General features: G+C 38.9%; 1 long non-coding RNA gene across 1 annotated transcript; it reads right to left on the reverse strand.

Annotated features, from left to right (window-relative positions):
- Positions 1-3,683: 3,683 nt before the first annotated feature.
- On the reverse strand, positions 3,684-8,962 carry LOC134159841 (uncharacterized). Its single transcript, XR_009963316.1, has 2 exons — positions 7,883-8,962; positions 3,684-6,729 (listed from the first exon to the last, which is right to left on the reverse strand). It is a non-coding gene; the product is annotated as an uncharacterized LOC134159841 (long non-coding RNA).
- Between the last annotated feature and the right edge of the window lie 300 nt (positions 8,963-9,262).

Raw genomic sequence — 9,262 nt, forward strand, 5'->3', positions numbered from 1 at the left:
CATAGATAAGGGATCTGTAGAAACACTTATAAGAAACAGAGGCATTATGCCTTGATGCCTTTGTTTCCTTTCTCATTGGAGCTTCAGAAGAATTTCTAATTAGAAACTAGAATGATTCTTTCAATTTTTAATGGCCTCAGAATCACAGAGATTTCTCAGCCAGCATCTCTTAATTTCTGAGGGTTTTATAAAGCTTCATTTATTGAAGATTCATTTATTTATATGATTGCTGAAGACTGCATGACAGATATGAATTTATTTTCAGTTGAAATGCATTAAAAGTTGAATTTGTGAAAAGAGGAATGTATAAAAGATACATAAAATCAGGAGAAACATTGGTATTAAATGACATTGTGAACCAGGATGCATGATACCAACTAATACAGTGTCTGGGGAGGTAAATGGAGAGCTAAGCCATCCCAGTCATGAGGGTCTGGGGTGGCCAGTGGCAATCTTGGGATTGAGAAGTTAGCTTCACATAGGAGAAGTCTTTGATATTTTCTCCTTCCTGAATTCCCTGTGTTTTCATTTATAATGTGCTTTTTAGCTTTTCAGGGATAGACCAATTTGCCATTGTTTTTACTGTTGCTGAAGTAGGTTTAGAGTACCTACTGTGCAGTACAGAGGTAGGAGGGTAATTACTGAAAGTAAACCTCATTATTTAAAGAAAAAATCCAGTGTGAAAAGATGGTAGTATTAAAGTATGGAAGTAGTTTACCTGCTTCCAAGGTGCTGCAGAAGGAGAGCCTTGGGGCAGCAAAGCAGGGAACAATGGACTTCCCATTAACAAACAGTTGATGGAATCTTGATGGGGCAGTGTGTGGCATAACAGGATTTTATTTCCATTCTTCAAATGACAATAACAAGAAAAATAAAGTGGCAAAGCCTTTCCTGGGATCATCTGTGGCTGTCAGACTCCGTCATTGTGCTTTTGACACCTTCTTTAAAGGTAGGAAAGTAGGGAAAACTATATGCCTATAGCCTTGACCTTGTTTCCTTGTTGAGGAAACTGATCTGATGAGCTGTGTTTGTTCTTTCAAGTTTCATTTGTCAAAATACCTAAGGTCACCACAGAATCTGACTTTAGGAGATGAACTGCTATAATTAGTAACAATACACTTATTTTATTACTTGCTTTGATAGAAGCTGAGGGTGGTTTTTTGTTTTTTTTTAAAAAAAAAACCCTCTTAATTTCAGAGTGAATTATATTAGGTTTTTGTTGTTGCCTGCTTGTGTTAAACGTTTTTTTGTGTGTGTGTAATTAGCAAGCAGTAAATTAGTTTATTTCTCTTTTGTTTAATTGAGTTAATGATGTCTGCAAAGAAACATGATACCAAGGAGGTTTTGTGGTTTTGTTTGTTTTTTTTTTCTGATTTCAAGGGGCTCTCAAGAGTTTGAGATTTTGCCAGACTCAAAGCTGTAAGGAGAGCATCAAGAGCTGTCCCGACATCTTTGAAAAATCTTTCACTTCATTGCTGCATAAAGGTGAACCTAAGTAGTACAGAAGACAGCTTGAACAGAAGCAGCCAGACTAGAGGTAGTAGAGGGAGTGTGCCTCACTGGCTGACCCCTCTGTGTAAGGGAGTGTGTGTTTCTTCCTTGCTGAGAGGGCAAGACTGGTACATTAATGAGCCGTCTGCCCTGCTGGGCTATGGTTTTAAGAGCAACATGCCTTCCTGTCCTTTTCAAACTCTGTCCTCTAGAAAACACATCTCTATCATTACTTATGACAGGAGACTCCATCATTTCAAAGGATAAAGAAATCGGTGATGAAGAGAGAATTAGGGAAATGAGAGGAGTTACAGGACAGAGAACTTCATTAGAGGGATAGAAAAACAGGGAAGAGGAAGCTTTAATGAGGCTCTTGTTTATTACTTCTGCTAATTTAGGAAGTCTTGCTGCTGGCTGTAGGACTGGAAGGTTAAATTGTACAGATGCTTTCAAAATGAATACTGCAATGAGCCAGAATACAGGGCTCAAGTAGTCTTTTCCATTTAATGGATAAATGTCAGCCTCAGACTGTCGGTATCTTTTGAGTTTCAAAAGCCACGGCTTCTTCAGGTGTAAAACTGTGCTTGGCCCTTTATACTGCAGATTGGTTTAGAGTAAGGCTGCTGTCTTCTGAATGCATTCTTTTTTGCAGTTAGCTATAGGCTGGGTTTTCTTTTTTTTCCTTTTTTTTTTTTTTTTTTATTTTCCTGAGTCCTGTTTCTACTTGTTTCTACTTCTACTCTCTAGTTAAGAACCTAACCACTGTTTGTGGTATAGAAAGTGCTAATGCCAATTACCTTCTTAAACTCCTTTAACTACACTTATTGGGCACTCATGAATTCTCACTAGGAGGCATAGTGTTGCTTGTACCTGCTCCAAAGGCAGGCAGCTCTGGACGTAGGTCACCTGTGTCAAACATGCTGACAGGTCAGAGTCAGCAGGGCATATTGGGGGCTGTAGATACAGGATGGATATATCCATGATTATGTCTGAAGTGCTGTGACAGTGATTCCATCTTGGAATGACAGAAATTATACTGAACTTTTTCTTCACCTCATGGAGCTTCATTTTTTTCTGACTTCATTTATTGAAATGGTCCATCCATAAATTAACATTTTTAGTCCTGCATTTCCCAGCAAATATTATAACGTTGTGTTACACCATGTGGTGCTTCCTTTTTTGTCACAAGCAGTTTTATGAAGTTTTATGGCTACATTAGTTGCTACTGCATTTTTCTTCCCTTGTTTTCCTATTTTTAACATCTCTATTGTTCCTGCTGCAAAATGGCAGTTACGGAACTTTCCCTCTCTGTGATATATAAAGATCAATTAATATTTATCCATAAGTTGGAGATGGAAATCTCATGCATGTGCCAAACATTTGGTAGCAAATATTAGATACATATCTATTAATAGATGTGGCTTTCTTATACAACTTCTTTCAGTTACTGTTGACTAGCTCCACCAGTTTTAGGGATTATTAACCATAATCTTTATTTACTGGATTTAACTTCTAGAGGAAATCGATTTAGGCTGCTAGGCTGTCTGGTGAGTATAATTACTCTACTAATAGTAGCTGGTTTTAAGCTGAGTTTTTTTGTGGAACAGCCCCTAAAGCAGATGCTGTTTTACTGTCATTTAGGTAGTTTATCCTAATATATGGCATTTATTTGATTTTTCATAATAACTTTATGCTGACGACACCAGATCAGTCAAATCCTGTTCATTGTGTGTGATATGCTGTTTAGCCAGAGATGCAGCTGCCTTTGTGTAATCTCTTAAGTGGTACCTACCCAATGGGATTCCAGTTTGGGGGAGAGGCCAGCATGCCACTCAGTCCTAACCGGAGTGTGCTCCTTATCTGCAGCCTTGTGCTGAAGACACTCTCCATTACCGTGGGACCCAGCCCCCAGGTGAGCCTGTCCTCCCTGACACAGTCCAAGTGGAGATGGGGTCTTTTCCAGAGTGGCTGGGTCATGGAAAGTTGAAGGGTTGATGAAGTGCTGCTCCCCAGTGGATGCACTATACTGGCTGTATTGATAGAGTTCAAGGGAAGCAATTTCAGTTATTAGACACTAACTGAGAGCTAAGGTTTTCTTTTTCAGTACAGACTGTCCTTGCTCGTATCTGCTGTTATTGATACAGTAGATAGTGTTTTGTGATAACAATATCATCAGGGAGAACCATAGCATGTCAGGAAAGATTTTTTAATATGATCTATCACAAGAGCAATAACAGAAGCCCAAAAGTATGGAAGCATCTGTGTCATTTCAACAGAAAGCTAACTTTGGCAGAGTTACAGGTCTGGAAGAAAAGTTGCCCACTGAAATTCTTACGTCCAGTGAAAGCTCTTCTCCCCGCTTTCCAGCCAAGTAACTGGGAGTGGGACATCATACTTCTCAGCAGACATTATTAACTCAATTAAACTAAAGAGATATAAAGTAAATTACTGCATCCTAATTATACAAAAATATCGATAAACAAGCAACAAAAACAATTATATAATGCACTCTGAAATTAAGATGTTTGAACCACTAACAATTTAAATCAAAGCAATGGTAATAAAATAAGTGTAATGTTACTAATTACATTGGTTCATCTTTCAAAGTAAAAAAGATAATGTTTTGTTGACTTGGTGTATTTTGGCATTTTAAACTGTAGAAATGGAACATGAATGGGTTTGACTTACGCAGCAGCACAGAGAAGTACATCTTTTGTAGAGTGAGAAGCTGAACATGCAATGATGGGGGAAATATATGCTTATAAGAAACCTTCACTCAGCCTAGTAGGCTGTGGTGAGGTAGGAAACTATTGTCAGGCATCTGTTGTCTGCAACCCATTTCTTCTTCTTAAGCTCTGTTACAGTGGATTGATTAAAATTCCCAGCTGATATACTCAGACTGTGTTTGATAATTGCTAGTGTTTTCTACATCAAGACTGACAACAACAGAATTGGAGCTCAGTGATGTTAAAACTGGTCTGTGACAGCTTTGATTTCAAATAGAACGGTATTCTTTTAGACAAATAGTAGAGGGAGGTTTGGGCTTTTTTCCCCTTTCTTTCTTCCCCCCTCCTTCCTTCTTTGTTTTGAAAACCTAAGATTGTGCAATCCAGGGAGGTTTGGGGGCATTACTTTGATTAGGTAAAGCCATATGTCCCTCAAACAAATGAGAACAATACTGATACTGAAGATGAAAAGAAGCCAAAAAATACAGTAAGCTGCTGCCTGCACAGTAAGATTGGGGTTTTTTTGGAGTTCTTGACCTGATCTTTTTGGCACATGGGAACTTCTGTGAAAAAGCAGCATTAAAAGGTCACTGGTAGGTTCAGTCTTACTCCTGTGGGATAGTTTCATTGGCTTCACTGATGGCTGGATTTGGCCCAGGCAGGGTAATATGATCAAAAACTAAAACAGTAGATGTTACATTTTTGTACACTTAATGTGCTGTTTGAGACTAATATGAAGCAAAGTTATATACAAAGAAAGACTGATTGTAATGTCATGTAAGAAAGAACCCCTGTATAGACCTTAGAAAGAAAATTACTTGGGTTTTTTGTAGAGTAAGAAGCTGAGCTTGCAGTGATGGAAAAAATGCAAGAGTGTGTAATAATCAGTGCCCACAATGACCCCAGGTTTTCTAACAAAATCAGCTGTCAAAAGATCTGACCCATCCAAATACAAGCTGTGGAAATGCACCCTTCTACACCATTGCCTTGAACCAATCAATAACAATTCAATCCAGGCAGAATTCAGGCAGAGCTTATTATACGCCATCTAAAACTGAATTGCTGTCAAAGAATTAGACATGAAGGAGATTGCCATACTAGTATCTGATGGGAAAAAAATACTGCCAGAGTTTAGTAAGGTGGGACAGTCTCAGATATTGCTCAGTGCCAACTGCTTAAAAAATCCAGAATGATACTGAAAATATTTTAAATATCTAAAGATAAATGAAGATTGACAGCCCTTGGCTTTGATCCTAGCAGGAACTGAGGCAAGTGAAAATATGGTTGTGCTTATTATTTCCTGTTGGTCAGAAATTTGTTTGACCTGTGGCTCGATCCAGAACAGAAGATAGATTTCACTCATGCACATTGAATTTGTATAAAGCTCTAGCTACTCCTGCTGTGTGAAAAAGAACTGCATTTCCTTTTGCAGGAACAGAGAAAAGGAAGGTGTTACAGTGAAGAGGAATGCTTTTATCTTTTTTTTTTTTGTTGTTGCAGAACTCAGGAGGTTCTTAGTCTTGGACCCTTCTATTAAAAAGCTCTCCACCGAATTGTTATTTATTTTTTTGTTCTAATCTGAGTGCAACTGTATATGGATTATCAAGTGTTTTGCACAGAAGAGAAAAGAATGAAGATTTTCAATCTTTTATAATGGTGTTATTGTAAGTAGACATTTTATTATTAGTTGTCTGCTGACACAAAACGAGTGAAATGCTTTTTATTTGCTGAACACTAAAAATCTCATTTTATATATTGCACTAGAAACACCCTAACAACAAGAGTACTCCTTTGTTACTTAGAAATTTGGTTAGATGGAGGTACCTTGAAAATACTGCTCCTTGAGCTTACCGATGCTTTCAGGACGGGGTTGGGAGGATGGTACAGATGGGCTTATTATTCAGTATTCCTGCTGACTGGTTAAGTGCGCTGTTACAGATTGCTTGAGTGGATGTGCTGTGAAGCAGCTTTTAATACGTAGGGAGATGAAACAGGGCCCATTAGGGAAACAAGGGAAATGTGAGGTAATGACTGGTTAATACCCCTGGGTGTGAGGGTGTAAGGTGTTTGCTCTTGAACCATGCCTTTCAGTGACTGAAGAGGCAATTTGAGTGTTCACTTGGATTGGCGTCCAAGGAAACCATTTTGGATTGATAGGAGTAATCAAATGTTATATTAATTTGGGGGTTGCGTGCACATTTGTAAGTCATTGGCCATCTTACCCATGTTGTGTTACTCCCAAGGCACTCCTGTCCACAGAGTGGCTCACTTGTTTCTCCTCCTGCCTGCATTTTTCTTTACCTCCTGTGGCTGACATCTTTCCTGCCAGATGTGTCTTTTCCACAAGGTAATTCTCTTCACTGCTCACTGCTATCCTGGGGGATTCTAGGGCTGTCAGCCACACTTCTACCTTCTGCAGTTCTGTCTCTTTTTCTTGCACATTTTTCTTCCTTTGCTTGTCTCTTGCCACTGCTGCCTTCTGTTTCTCTCCTAGTCTGGACTTCACTACACCCTGTAAAAAGGGGAAAGGCTCAGCCCCAGCTAAGAGTCAGAGAGTGTCACATTTGAAAATCATTCTATGAAGAGTATCTTCTGAACCAGAAAGCCGGAGATTAAGGTCTTAACTAGTCAAAGAGGGCAAAATTGCCTTTGTGGTTATCAGTAGCCCTCAAAAGGAAATATTAAATGTGTTTTTGATGGAGAATAAAATACTTGGCTCTGTAATGCATTGAAAAACTGCACATTTCTCAGTTCTTGAGCTTGCAGTTTTTGCTTAGTGGTGACAGTACCTACCAGTCTACAGTTACCTTTGACAGATAGTATATTATGAATCGGTATTCACTTCATATGTTGTCTCTGTTTAATATATAGAAATAAGAACCATAAAATATACTATAAATAATTAGACAAGCTACAGGCTTGTTGAGACATAACATATCCTCTTCTGTGCTGTCAATTCTCTTTTCTTGAGGTTTCCTTTTTGCTGCTACCTTAACATATAATTCAGGTACATATCCTGACTGTCTACTACATCCCCACCTATTGTTTTTTATATGATAAAACCTGAAAAACCTTTAAGTGCCCTATTGAGAGCACATGGAATATTCTCTGTTCATATCGTTACCCAAGAACATGTTGAAGTAAGAAACTTTCTAGTTTTTCTTTATTTATATCTATGTAGTTGTGTAAATATCAATTCAAGAGTATGAGAAAAAGATAACAAACAGCTATGTCATATATAGTGGGAGTTCACTGTACCTTTCTATGACTGGCCCATCAAATAACTTCATTCCAAACACATTGGATATGTCATGGATGCAGAATGGCTTTTGCATTTTACTTTTAATTTACACTTCTACCAACTGTATTATCTTCCCAATAGAGCTGTTTACCAGGGTGGTGATTAAGTAGAGTCTACTTTACATTATGTCTTTTGAAAAATATCTAAATTAGGATGATCTAAAACTCCAACAAATTATGGGTACTTCAGTTGCTTATGTTTGTGCTCCATGGGCAGCAATTTACCCAGTGTTTTTCCAATTCAAGTAAATGGGAGACAGCTGGGGGTTAGCAAGACTCATCTTACCAAAGCATAGATATTTTAAACAGCTGGCAATAAACTGTAATTTATATCTATAAAGTAAAATATTTCCCAGAAGAAGTACCTTTAGAGTACACTTGAAAGCTGCATCTGAGCTGACATGAAGGAGAGCTTTGTATCTTATTGCCATGGGCTAGGGCTTCAGTTTATAATTAATTTATATGCTGTTCCTCTGAAATGCTGTAACTTTTATTATTAATCAATTTAAATTGAAAGAAGTAGTAGTTCTAAGAATTAAAACCAGACTTCCTTCAGTAATTGAATTCATCAGACTAGTTTCGTAAGTAGTAAATGTGACTGAACTCTGTACGATGAGAACATCAGTGAAGCTAAATTCAAGTACATCATGAGCTTCACAAAGTCTGTATTTCACTCTGTCTTTTCTAAACTGTTATCGGCAATGCTCTGAAGAGGGCTAAGCGAGTTATCTAGTGCACTGAGAGTTACGGTATTTCATAAGAATCTTGACTTAGCTTTTTCCACACCAGATTCTGATTGTTGAAATATTTAAATACATTGTCTTTTAAAATCTCTTCCCTGTCATTCTTTCCAAAACCTGGAGATACACTTTATCTTAAAACACACACAGTGTTACAAGACTTGCAAACCGCTTTGTTTCTGCTCTTCACTAATTCTTTGAATGTGCTGTCTCCATTAAACTCAGCAGGCCAACATAGTTGTAGGGTCCATGAGATATGTATAGTGGAAGTTGTGTTATCAGAACATCTGAGGGGTTGTTGTGGTTCAGTGACATTGAATAAAATCAAGAAGATTCTATTGTTTTGAGATAAAAAAGCAGTGTATGCAAGGAGATGAATGTGATGCCCTGAAAAGCTGAGGCATTTGAGCAGCCTGCAGGTAATAAAGAGATTAATGTGTAGTATCTGAGAGTAACCCAAAGCAGCAAATGTGGTCTCAAGAAATAATATTGGTGTTTGCCTTTACAGAATCATAGAATCAGCTAGGTTGAGAAAGGCCTTTAAGATCACCAAGTCCAACTGTTACCCCAGGACTACCAAGCCCACCACTAAACTGTGTCACTAAGGGTAAACTGGTCTACCCTCAAGACCTCCCCTTATGGCTGCCCCTCATGATCTCCACTCAAAGCCACATCTCATCTGCCCCACATAATGGCCCATAATGTATATCTGCTGCCCCTGGCCCCCCATGGCCCCCCCTCACTCCCCATGGCTGACCCTGCTCTCCCCTCATGATCTTCCTTCACGATCTCCCGTCATGACTGCCTGTCCCACCTCACGGCCACCCCTTCTCTCTCCTCATGACCTTCCCTCATGGCCACCCTTTCTCTCCCCTCACAACCTCCTCTTATGGCTGGCAATCCTCTCCCCTCACAATCTCCCCTCACAACTACCCTTCACCTCTATGATCATGCCTCATGGCCACTCCTCCGCTGCCTCACGATCTCTCCCCATGGATGCCCTTC

The sequence above is a fragment of the Pezoporus occidentalis genome, unplaced genomic scaffold (genome assembly GCF_034315485.1).
Source record: "Pezoporus occidentalis ecotype Australia unplaced genomic scaffold, CSIRO_AGI_Poc_V1 ctg151, whole genome shotgun sequence".
NCBI lineage: Eukaryota > Metazoa > Chordata > Aves > Psittaciformes > Psittacidae > Pezoporus > Pezoporus occidentalis.